The sequence below is a fragment of the Tupaia chinensis genome, unplaced genomic scaffold (genome assembly GCF_000334495.1).
Source record: "Tupaia chinensis unplaced genomic scaffold, TupChi_1.0 Scaffold149178_1, whole genome shotgun sequence".
In the NCBI taxonomy this organism is placed as follows: Eukaryota; Metazoa; Chordata; class Mammalia; order Scandentia; family Tupaiidae; genus Tupaia; species Tupaia belangeri.
Genome location: NW_006209026.1, coordinates 592,654 through 606,458, shown reverse-complemented (window position 1 = coordinate 606,458; position 13,805 = coordinate 592,654).

Sequence of the window (13,805 nt, the reverse complement as noted above, 5' to 3'; positions counted from 1 at the left end):
AGCAGAGAGAAGCAGCTCTACTCATTCTGACAAAGCTATCAAAATAATAGTAATTTCAGTTCATCTAGTTATAAATGGATCTTTTCCACTTTAAAAAAAAAAAGCTGGGAGGAATCATTTAAAGGCAAGAATCAAAAGGTTTAAAGAATAAGGGAATTAATGTTTGTTGAGCAATTACTATCAGCATCAGGAGTTGTAACAAACACTTTTGTGCGTTTTAACTCCTTTAATCTTCATAATTCTATGAGGTGGGCGATAGGTATGAGGCAGACACTGGCACCCTACATGGTAAGTAACTCCTTCAAGGGTGTACAAAGTGAGGTGGCCAAGATGTGATCCAGCCTGTCTGCCTCCCACACCACAGGTGAGCCCAGCAATGGACCAGAGATGTGGGACTCTGAAATGTAAGATTCTTCTAATATGAGTAGCAGATACTTAAGTGTTTAGATATAGGCAAATGTATGTGTGTTAAAGTAAAGGGAAGAGCTAGGCCTGAAGAATCCCTGAGCAGGGACCAGCAGTTAGTGTAATGGCTATGTCGCTGGACTCCCATGTAGCGACCGCTGTCCGAGTCCCAGACCCAGTGGCTTAAACTCACACCAGGTGCATGTGCATGCATGCCCAAGATCCCGAGAGGAGAATGGAGAAGGGATTGCAGCGTGGCCATCCCCCCTGGGAGGTGATTTCTCGCTTTCTATCTCTCTGTCTCTGTCTTTGTGGTGAGCACACGCACCCTATAGCAAAAACCTCTTCCAAAAAAAAGAAGAAGAATCCCTGAGCAGACAATAATAGCTGCCTAAGTGACCTCAACCATGTTTGATCCACAAACATAGTGAAACTTAACTTAGGTCATTTCTGAAAAACACTTATATTAGTCAGAAATAAAATGTAATCTTAACCAATTAGCAGCTGCCAACTTAAAAAGAAAAGGGAATCAAAATATGTTCAATGGCCAGCTCTGTAGCACAGCAGTTTAGCACAGCTCAAAAGAAGCCTAATTCCACAGCTGACCAGCCCAGCCAACCTGAAACACACCAGGAGGCTCTGCCCGGGCCAGGATCCAACAGGATGGTTGACGAGAGGAAAGGGATCACAACGTGACCAGACCCTGTGGAGAGCACTTCTCTCTCTCTCTCTCTCTCTCTCTCTCTCTCTCTCTTTCTCTCTCTCTCTTTCTTACTCTCTCTCATGTGCACACACATACTCTAATATAAACAAAGAGAAAAATACTGTGTTTGTTTGTAAATATATAAAAAACAAAGGAGTTTATTTGGGCATAAATGTGAGAACTACACCTGACATGCAGCCTCAGTGGATATATTCAGGTTGCCCTAAATATGTTCACTGAGGTCTTAATCCTCAGGTTTTAGAGGAAAAAAAAAAAAAAGTGGAAAGGGTAATGGAGGAGGGGATCACACCAATTGTTTTGGGAAAATTGTCTTTGGCGGTCAAGATCAGTAAGAAGGGTGGCATCAGCCCAAGGTTGGATAGGCAGTCTCTGGGCAGATGTCTTTGCCCCATAGTCTTTGTGTTGGGTTGCCATGGTCTTTGTGTGACCTTGTGGTACTGAGAGTTCCTGAAGTAACAGTCCTTGTTATCAGAACTGTGGGCATGAGAAAACACCTCATCCATGGCTTTTCCTGGTTCAGCTTACTTCGGGTTAACACAAATTACTTCATTTCAATTCTGACACAGCTGACTAACAGACTATTACGTGTCTAGGGACTTTCTAACAAGGTACCTCATCCCCCCAAAATTTTTAAAGGCAATTTTGTAATTGTAACCCAATCAATTTATTGTTTTTTGCCTCTGCATTTTCCAAATAAATACTTGTCTCTGACATTTTGTCATTGGAACACTTAAGCTTTTTTCAGCCTGGTGGTCCCCAAATCATGAGGGGCTCCTTACTCAAACTCTAAAATTGTATTTTATCTTTTAACATGTATATTAACAGCAATGGGGATGCACTCTGAGAAATGCATCATTAAGCAACTTCATCATGTGCAAACATCATAGAAAAACACATCATGAGTTTTCTGACAACTCAATATATCAAGCCAGCCCCATGGTGTGGTAATTAAGAGAGCCAGATCTCAAATGGCTGATGAATAGGTTCAAGTTCTAGACCTAGTGGCTTGAAAAATACACTTAGATAGGGTCAGCATATGATGTGATGGTTAAGGTACTGGATTCCCAAAAGGCCAAGCTTGGTTCAAGTCCCAGACCCAGTGGCTTGAAAATCACACCAGGCATGTGTACATGCATACCCAAAATCCCAAGAGAAAAATAGAAGAGAAGAGATTGTGGCATAAAAACAAAACAAAACAAACAAACAAAAAAAATACAGCAGACACATATGCTTGTTTGGCCCAAATCCCACAAGGAAGGACAAATGAAGGAGAAGGGATTGTGACATGATCATACCCCACTGAAGGTTCTCCCTCTCCCCTTCACTCTCTATGATGAGCATACCACCCTCTGGCAAAAGTTTTCAGTTTGCAGACTTCCCCTCCATGTTACGGCAGGAGACAGTACAAATGAAACATTAAGTAAATACTGTATCAAAGAGAAGGTGCAATTACTTACCCCTAGGGAAGGTAGACATCCCAATCTTATAAGGAATCAGTGAGAAGGTAGATAGAATTGGTTTGAGGTCTAATTTAAAGTAGACCCAATGCAGATATAAGTTACAGATACAAGTTATAGATGTGTACTATCTTAGGAAAAGACTTGTCCAACAAGTATTTTGCTCAGAATCTAACTGTAGCACAACATCAGTTCTGATGGTCACTAGATGTATACAATGACATTCAAAAAATAGAAATTAGGGTATTTCCTGCCATTTTTTCAAAGTATGTGCTCAAGACACCTGCACATGCCAATAACTCTATTTTTGCTGAGTTTTTCAACCTTTAACCATGTAACTGGGACAAGGCTAATGGTGACAAGTGATCAATGGTCTGAAGAGAATGGCAGCTTACCCAGGCAATCTATCTAAGTAAGCCATGTTGAGTCCCATAGAACTCAACTATTTATTTTTTAGATATATGACATATATTTTTTAGTGAAAATACTTTTATTACAAATTAAGCATTGAACAACTATATTTGATTTATATTAAAAGATACCCAATTTTAAATCATGATGTAGAATAAATACAAACACCTACTTTAAATAGATAAAAATACTGTGATATTTCAAATAAATGGTAGGGGAGATGGCTACTGAACTTGAGCTGTGAAATATTGCTTTCATTGACTAAAAATGAAGATTTTCTGCTGAGACTTCTCCTTCCAAATTCTTTCCTTTTTTTTTTTTTTTTTTTTTTTGGAGAGGTTTTTGTTATAGTGCACTTGCCAGACAGACAGAGAGAGACAGAGAGACAGAAAGCGAGAAATCCCTCCCCGGGGGGGGGTGGCCACACCACAATCCCTTCTCCTCCATTCTCTCCTCAGGATCTTGGGCACGTACACACACGCGCCTGGCATGAGTTTTAAGCCACTGGGTCTGGGACGCGAACCACGGTTGACTACATGGGAGTCCAGCAACATGGCCATTCACTAATTGCTGGTCCCCAGATTCATTTCTAGTGGATTCCACGCACTGAGTGTCTAGACAGTTCCAACTGAACAGGATCCAAACATATGAATACAGTTAGGATCAGAATATTCCTCAACTCCCACTGAATCCAATGCACAAAAAAAGAAAAACAGAACTGAAAAGACATTGCAGATCACCTCCTCCTACACACCTCAAAACACTCAGATTGAACTTCAAGAATTAGGAAGAAATGCATCATCCATCAGATAACCAGAAATCACCATAGGGTCACAAGAAATATGGGAAAGCAAGAAAATACCTCTCCTCCAAGGGAAAAGAATAACTCCTCTTCATCCTCAGACAGTACAATGAAACTCATGGAAATGTCAGATAAAGAATTTAGAATATTCATAGTGACAAAGCTAACAGACATGGAAGAGAAGACAGAAAATGAACTGCAGAAGAGCCTGGAGAAAGGAGCTGACAAGTTCCAGGAAGTGAGGAAATTCTTGCAAGGTCTGAAAGACAAAATACACACCATAAAAAAGACTCAGATGGACCTGTTAGAAATGAATGCTATAATACAGGAAGTCAAAGCCTCCCTTGAAAGTATGAAAAGCAGACTAGATCATACAGAAAATAGAATCTCAGATGAAGAAAATAAAATCACTGGCCTAGAAAAATCCACCAAAAGACTGAGGAAAATTGCCCCCAAAAATGAAAATAATATACAAGAAATACTAGATACCATCAAATGTCCAAACATCTGGATAATTTGTATCCCAAAAAGGGAAGAGACAAAAGGGCATTGATAATCTATTCCATGAAATCCAGCAAGAAAGTGTTCCAAACCTAGAGAGGCATTCAAAGATTCAGTCCCAAGAAATACAAAGCCCCCCCCAATAGAGTAAATTCAAGAAGACCTTCTCCAAGACACATTATCACCAGATTAACCAAAACTACTGAGAAAGACAAGATATTAAGATTGGCAAGAGAAAAACATCAAATTACCTACAAAGGATATCCCATCAGGCTGACAGTGGATCTCTCATCAGAAACAATGCAAGTGAGGAAAGAATGGGAAAATATTTTCAAAGTGTTAAGGGAAAAGCAATTTCAACCAAGAATACTGTACCTGGTAAGATTATCCTTCATGTGGGAAGAAAAGACAAGAACATTCTCAGATAAACAAAACCTGAAAGAATTTACCAACACCAGACCAGATCTCCATGAAGTTCTGAACAGAGTATTATACCAGAAAAATTAAATACAGTCACACAGAAATAAGAGTTCAAAACTAAGAAAATGGACAATTTAATTGTGGGGACAAGTCTGGAGTTGAATATTATATCCCAGAATTTAATTGGGAAAATCAAACCACAACAGAAGATAGAGTAAGTACATGAGACTGAACTGATGAAATACAATCTTATGACTTTTGGCTAAAACATTGCTGATTTTCTTCTAGGCTTTGTTTTTCCAGTTTTAAATATTTTTGTTCTGTCTTGAGCTGCCAGTAGGTTCATGTACCTACTATTTGAACAGAATCCCAACCTGTTTCCTGGCTTTAAGTTTTAAGCATAGTTCCTTAGCATTTCTTTGATTTATTAAAGCTGAAATTGCTTTTTTTAAATTAAAATATATAGTAAAAAATACATAATTAATGCTATATCACATCAGCTAGGTGCTACTTTATTGTATATTCATTCTACTCAGAGTTTCATGCCTAAAGTCAGACATGCATTCATAAATATGTATATATCAGCTGAGCTTGCCATTGAAAGTAGTTAGATTATTTAAGAAATTTTGTGAATCAATAAAATATGGGGAGAGAAAGGAATGGAAAACAACTGTGGACACCTGAGCTAGTGTGGGAGGAGGGTGGGAAATGGCAAAGGATGAGAAATAGGGAGAAAAAAATATATTCATATATATGTGTGTGTGTGTGTGTATATATATATATATGAAACTAGAAATGGAAAATTATTGATGATAACATGTATGATTAAGCCACTATGCAGTATATTCTGGATGGGGAATCACTTTTTGTAAACTGTGATAATGCTCAGTGAATGAATGTAAATTAATTTTTTTTTATTTTTAAAAGATTGACAAGATGATAGGACACAAATCAAGCCTTTACAAATTCAAAGGCATGGAAACTATATCCAGCATCTCTCTGACCATGATGGAATTAAACTTGATATTAATTTCAAGAAATACCCTCAAAAATACACAAACACATAGAAACTAAACAACCTACTTCTGAATGACTTCTTAACTACTGGAGAAATTGTCTGAATCAAAAAACTTATGGAAACATGGGAACCAGCAGTTAGCATAATGGTTATGTCGCTGGACTCCCACGTAGTCTACCGAGGTTCGCGTCCCAGACCTGGTGGCTTAAAACTCACTCCGGGCACATGTGCGTGCGTGCCCAAGATCCCCAGAGGAGAATGGAGGAGAAGGGATTGAAGTGTGACCATCCCCCCTGGGGGGTGATTTTTCACTTTCTGTCTCTCTGTCTCTCTCTCTCTATCTGGCGACTGGGGGGCGGACACCCCCTAAAGCGAAAATCTCTCCAAAAAAAAAAAAAACTTATGGAAACAAATGATAATGAGAACACGATTTCCATAATCTATGAGACACTGCAAAAGCAGTCATAAGAGGGAAATTCATAGCAATTAGTGTGTATAAGATAAAGATAAAAAGGTGGCAAATAGACAACCTAACAGCATGACTCAAGGGACTGGAAAAACAACAAGAAAACAAAACCAAAAAATAAAAAAATCCAGACAAAAAGAAATAATAAAGATTTGAGCAGAAATAAATTAAATTGAAGAAAAAGAACTATACAGAAAATAAATGAAAGTAGAAGCTGGTTCTTTGAAAAGATTAACAAGATTGAAACATCATTAGCTAAACTGATAAAGAAAAAGAAAGTAACCATATTAATGAAATACATAATGAAACAGGCAACATTGCAACAGACACAGTAGAAATAAAAAACATCATTAGAGGATACTATGAGTGACTATTTGCCAACAAACAAGAGAACATAGAGGAGATAGACAGATTTCTGACTGCATATAATCTACCAAGATTGAATCAGGACATAGAAAATCTGAATAGACCCATAACAAGCCATGAGATTGAATCAGTAATAAATAACCTCCCGACAAAGAAAAGCCCAGGTCCAGATGGCTTCACTTCTGAATTCTACAAAACTTTTAAGGAAGAGTTAATTCCCATTCTACTCAAATTTTTATTTCTAAAGATCCAAAAGGAAGGAAACCTTCCAAATTCATTTTATGAAGCCTCCATCATCCTCATTCCCAAAACAGATAAAGACATGACAAAACAGAAAAACTATAGACCAATATCTCTGATGAATATAGATGGGAAAATTCTCAATCAGATACTTGCAAATCATATCCAACAAAATATAAAAAAGATTATTCATCACGACCAGGTAGGCTTTATTCCAGGGATGCAAGGGTCGTTCAACATATGCAAGACCATAAATATAATACACCATATTAACAGAAAGAAAGATAAAAACCATATGATTATTTCAATTGATGCAGAGAAAGCATTTGATAAAATACAACATCCCTTAATGATTAAGACTCTCAGCAAGATTGGTATATCAGAGTCATTTCTCAACACAATAAAAGTCATATATGAAAAAAACCTATAGCTAACATTATACTGAATGGAGGAAAACTAAAAGCTTTTCCACTAAAAACTGGTACTAGCCAAGGCTGCCCACTTTCTCTACTGCTTTTTAATACAGTGATGGAAGTCTTAGCCAATGCAATCAGAAAAGAGAATAATATAAAAAGCATTCAAATAGGCAAAGAAGAGTTGAAAATATCTTTTTGTTCAGATGACATGATGATATACTTAGAAGACCCAAAGGTTTCCATGAAATAACTTCTTGAAGTAATAAAGTAGCAGGATACAAAATCAATATCCAAAAATCTATAGCATTTCTATATACGAACAACAAGGTGAAGGAAGTAGATCTGAAGAAAGGAATCCCTATTACAGTAACCACAAAATGTATAAGATACCTAGGGATAAACCTAACTAAGGAAGTCAATGACCTCTACAAGGAAAACAATAAAAACTCAAAAAAGATACTGAAAAGGACACCAAAAAGTGAAAGGACATCCCGTATTCCTAGATTGGAAGTATTAATATAATCAAAATGGCAATTCTACCCAAATTAATCTACATATTTAACGTGATTCCAATAAAAATACCAGAGACATTCTTCACAGATCTAGAAAAGACAATCATAGAATTTGTCTGGAATCATAAAAGACCTCATAGTACCAAAACAATCCTGCGCAAGAAGAGTGGAGTGGGCGGCATATCACTTCCTGACCCTAAAATATACTATAAAGCTATGATCATCAAAACAGCATGGTATTGGCACAAAAACAGACAGGTGGATCAATGGAATAAAATAGAGACCCCAAAAAGAAACCCCAAAGCTTACAGTCAACTGATTTTTGACAAAGGATACCAGTCAATCCAGTGAGAAAAACAAAAAAATTCTTTAGCAAAGGGTGCTGGAAAAGCTGGGTATCCACCTGCAGAAAGGTGAAACTGAATCCCCATCTTTCACCGTTACCAAAAATCAACTCAAAATGGAGCAAAGATCTGAACCTAAGACCTCAAACTACAAAACTACTGGTAGAAAACACGGGAAACTCTGGGAGATATTGGTGTAGGCAAAGACTTCTTAAATAAGACTCCCAAAGCACAGGCAATAATTCCTAAAATAGACAAGTGGGACTATATCAGATTAAGAAGTTTCTGTATTGCAAAGGACATAGTAATTAGTGTAAATTGACAACCCCCAGAATGGGAGAATATTTTTGCAAAATATACCTCAGATAAGGACTGATAACCAGAATACAAAGAGAACTCAACAGCTTATCAAAAAAAAAAAAAAAAAAAAAAAAAAAAAAAAAAAAAAAAAGATTAACCCAATTAAAAGATGGGGAAATGAGCTGAACAAAAATCTCTCTAAGGAAGACATAAGAATAGCCAAAAAAGCATAAAATAAAATACTCAACACCCCTCATCATAAGGAAAATGTAGATTAAAACCACTATGAAATACCACCTAACCCCTGTCAAAATGCGAAGATTAAAAATACAGAAGTGGTAAGTGTTGGTGAGATTGTGGTGAAAAGGGAACTCTCCTACACAGTTGGTGGGAATGTAAATTGATTCAGCCACTGTGGAGAACAATATGGAGGTTCCTCAAAGATCTACAAATAGATCTACTACCATTTGATCCAGCAATCCCACTTGTGGGTATCTACCCCTTTTCGGTTGGAAAAGCACATGCACATCAATGTTTATTGTAGCATCATTCACAATTGCTAAGACATGGAACCAATCCTAATGTCCACAAACAGATGAATGCATTAAAAAAGTGTGGCACATATACTCTATGGAATACTATTCAGCAACCAAAAAACAAGACCCTGGCATTTGATAGAATATGGGACCAGCAGTTGGCATAATGGCTATGTCACTGGACTCCTATGTAGTCAACCACAGTTCAAGTCCCAGACACAGTGGCTTAAAACTCACGCCAGGCTCATGTTCATGTGTGCCCAAGATCCCGAGAGCAGAATGGAGGAGAAGGGATTGTGGTGTGGCCATCCCCCCTTGGGGGTATTTTCTCACTTTCTGTCTCTCTCTGTCTTTCTGGCAAGCACATGTGCCCTATAACAAAAGCCTCTCCCAAAAAAAGAAAAGAAAGAAAAAGAAAAAGAAAGTGGTTGAATATGGAAGTTTTATTTCTGAGTGAAGCAAGCCAGGCTATGAAGGAAAGATATTGTATGTATTCACTTAATATATACTGACTACCCACACTTTATGCTGGAGAGCAAAATATTGAAGGGCATAAAAACAGTGAAAATAGATATGGGTGCTGAAGACAGTGTGGAACCAGGTGGGGAGAAGGATAGCGCAAGAACAAATAGAGAGGCATGACATTAGTGGGACACAGAAATGGTTTCTTACCTGTTGATGATAACATGTTTAGTATTCTCTACTAGACTGGTCTGAGAAGTATTTCATGTTAGGTAAATTCTCATTACAAGTCAAATGATGTATAGTGATTGAACGTTTAAAAATAATCAGCAGCAGCAGCTGAAAGAAAATGAAAAGTTGTTTGATGATGTTGATGTGGATAGTAATGTCTTTGTCTTGGCTAATATGCAGGGTAATCATGCTGGAAAAAGAAATGTTATACACTCTAAAGATATGTGTGATTAAATGAAATATAAAAAATTTTTAAAATAAAAAATAAAAATAAATGGTCAAGTGGTCCATCTTGGCAAGAAGGAATATTTTATCACTGACATTGCTGGAATTGCTATTGCAAGTGATGATGAAAAGTTGACCGACTTTTAGCCAGTTTCCTTATTTATCTTAAACCTCTCCTTTTCTTGACCCTGAGGCAGTTAGTTGTCCTACCATTGGGATGCTGCAGCCTTAGTAACTGCCGCAAATCCTTTTTGGAGTGAGGCAAGTATAGTGAATGAATGCAAATATACCTAGGAACTAAATATACATAGAAAATTGATTTAGAATCCCTGGAATAACATTGTGTATAGAAAATCTCTTATTTAAACCATTCTAGTAGATCTGTAACTACTGTCAGTCATTGCTTAATCTTCTTTCCGGTTCTGTATTTTGCTTTAGGAAGATGTAGTTAACTCTCCTCCCAATTCAAGGTTGGACAGTGACCCTTCCATTAGAACTTTGGCAGAGACCTGCAGCCTTTTAAATACAGGCCTCAACTGAGCTTATTTGACATGGCAAGAGAGTGCCTCTACCTTGCCACAGCTGCTCCAGCATGTGTGAGCTCCTGCATAACAGTTTGTAACCCAAAGGAAGGTAATAAGAATTTTTTGTTGTTGTTCCCCACATGAGTTTGCCAGAGGGAGAGAGAGAGAATGGGAAAGCAAGCCACCAGGTCTGGGACTTGAACTGCAGTCAACACCTCAACCTTCACACCACCTGTTGGCCCCAGTAATAAGAACTTTTCTAGGGACAAGCAGATAGTGTAATGGTTATGTCACTGGACCCCCATGTAGTCGACAACAGTTCGAGTCCCGGACCTGGTGGTTTCAAACTCACACCAGACATGCCCAAAATCCCAAACAGAGAATGGAAGAGAAAGGATTACAGCATGGCCATCCTCCCAAGGGGAATGATTTCTTGCTTTCTGTCTCTCTCTCTCTCTCTCTCTCTCTCTCTCTCTGTCTCTCTGGCAAGTGCATGTGCTCTAAAGCAAAAATCTCTCTGGAAAAAATAAAAGAATCTTTCTAAGTTCTGAAACTCTCAGCCTTTGTCAAGGATTGCAAACTTGAATGCACAGGGCAAGGCAGTTCACATAAATGAGCAGAATAATCGAGGAGTGGCAGGGCCATGACAAACTGGAGACCAGACGTATTCATTAATGTTCTTGCTTTACCAGAGCACAAGGATGTTGGTGATAGTGGTGGTGGTGACATCTTGTTGCAGTTTTTGTTTTGAAGGGTTGGATTTTGTCTAGTTTGTTTTCTTGCTTTTGTTTCTTTTGAAATTGGAGTTTTATTGGGACCAGCAGTTAGCGTAATGGCTATGTCGCTGGACTCCCATGTAGTTGACCGCGGTTCGTGTCCCGGACCCAGTGGCCGGACCCAGTGGCTTAAACTCACGCCGGGCGCATGTGCATGTGTTCCCAAGATCCCGAGAGGAGAATGGAGGAGAAGGGATTGCGGCGTGGCCAACCCCCCTGGGGAGTGATTTCTCGCTTTCTATCTCTCTGTCTCTCTCTCTGTCTGTCTGGCGAGCGCACGCGCCCTATAGCAAAAACATCTCAAAAAAAAAATAGGAGTTTTATTTTGTTTTCCCATTGGAAGAAGTAATTTTACTTATTGGGGGGTGGGGCAAGTCTACATCCTAGTAAAGTCAGAAGCTATATTTAGAAACACCAGAACACTCATGCTTATAGGAAATCTTACATAAATCATTCTAAAAATGGTCATTCTAGAGCCAGCAGGTGGGGTGGAGGTTAAAGCAGCTGGATCCCAGATGGCCAACTATATGGTTCAAGTCCCAGGCCTGGTGGCTTGAAAATCATGCCAGGCACATGTGAGTGCACGCCCAAAGTCTTAAAACTTTTTTAAAAGTCATTTTAGTATTTTCTTAATGATATATCTTTTTTTAATGTCCACAGCTTTTTTAAATGACCATTCTAATGAAGGGCATCATGAGACTCTGGGATGAAGCTTATTTACTCCATCTGTACTGAAGTTTCTATTTTCACTTGCAACTCTGAAGTTAGTTAGGGAAGCATTTTATAATTCCTACCACTGGACAGGTTTTCTGCTTTCATTTTTGGAAAATGTATTACTTTTCTTTTAGATCTATTTGAAGTAATCTTAGTAATACTTCCAGGGATGCTAGGAAAGACTATCTTTTTATCTATTTTCAAAAATCAAATTTTATATATAGAATTTATAGTTCTGCATTTGCATTGGAATATATTACAATAACCCTTAGTATAGATGTTTTTAATATTCTCCTTTTGCTAACAGTAATTGTTCAGAATATTTTAAATGGCATTAGTCTCCTTATAAAAAGAGGTCCAAGGGAGATCCTTTGCTTCTCCTATCACATGAAAACCCAGTGTGAGAGGGATCCCTGAGTGAGCCAAGAAATGGGCCCTAGTGAGACTCTGAATCTGCCTGCACCTTGATCTTGAACTTTCCAGCCTCTCAGAACAGTGACAAATAAGGTTTTGTTGTCTGTAAGCCACCCAGTCTATGGTCATTTGTTATAGCAGCCTAAACAGACTAAGACAGATTGTCTTGTTCGGGTGACAGTGGTATGGATGCTCATAATGCACGGGATCTTTGCAGACATTGTAGCAAGAAAAAAAAAAAAATGACTCCTTTTACTTATCAGCCTCTCCCCACCCCCAAAATTGCTCCTTAAAGTCCATAGGGCTATCCTCCCTTTAATATTAGGATACACACAGGCGCGCGCACACACACACACAGACGTACACACACACACCATTACTCATAACTGCCAGCTGATTTACGATTTATTTCTAATTTATATGTCAGTTGTGCAAAAAAGAATCTCCCAAAATCAAAGAAGCGTCTGCCAACAAAAAAAAATCTCTGAAAGTCAATCAAAGAAAGTTCTGCCATCTGGTGCTTGGATTTACTCACGTCACAGTGGCCATCAATACATCGGGAAGTTCCGGAGTAATTTCTGGGTTTTGAACCTGGACTGTTCAGTTCAGAGGCCAAGAAAAAGTAATTGTTAAGCTTTCCTGCCCTGTGCTATCCTGCCCCATCTCCCTACCTAAACATGGAATCCTGGCAGGTGTTCTTTCCCACAGGGTCTTATTGTATTAAAAACCCTAAGGATAGCAACTTACTAAGAACCCTGTGTGCTACAGAATATAATGCCACATAGATGCCACCACTGCCAGGCACTTAGTAAATGTTATAAAACCCAGACAGCTGAAAGAGATACCTTTGTATGCTGCTGCGATCTTAATCTTGCCAAAACTTTCTCCCTACCCCTAAAAGCCCTGAGAGGGATGGTCTGTGAAAAACAAAAATTCAATTGCCATCTCACCTATTACACATAACACAGACCACTTCTGTGGTCCCAGTTCTATGGATTTCTTCCCACCAATGAACAAGCAAGCAATTCTGAAGCAGACCCCAGCTGATTGTCCTCTAATTTAACTTATTTCTGACACTATTTACCAAGAGACAGACAGCAGCAGATACCACAGGTTAAGGGCTTAATCTCTAAGACTGTCTCCACTCTTCAGACGCCTATTGCAAGCCCAAGTTTCTGTATCTATGCTTCTGACCACTGGCTACAAATAAAGATTCCCGCAACCCTCTTTCCTTCGTGGGCTCAATTAATTTGCTAGAACAGCTCACAGAACTCAGGGAAACACTTATGTTTCTCCATTTACTATAAAGGATATAACATAGGATGCAAATGAAGAGATGAACAGGGCAAGGCATTTGGGAAGGGCCACGGAGCTTCCATGCCCTCTTTAGGGGCACCACCCTCCAGAAACCTCTGTGTGTTCAGCTGTCGGGAAGCACGCTTTTCTTTTTTTGGAGAGGTTTTTGCTATAGGGTGCATGCGCTCACCAGAAAGCCAGAGAGAGACAGAGAGACAGAAAGCAAGAAATCACCCCCCAGGGGG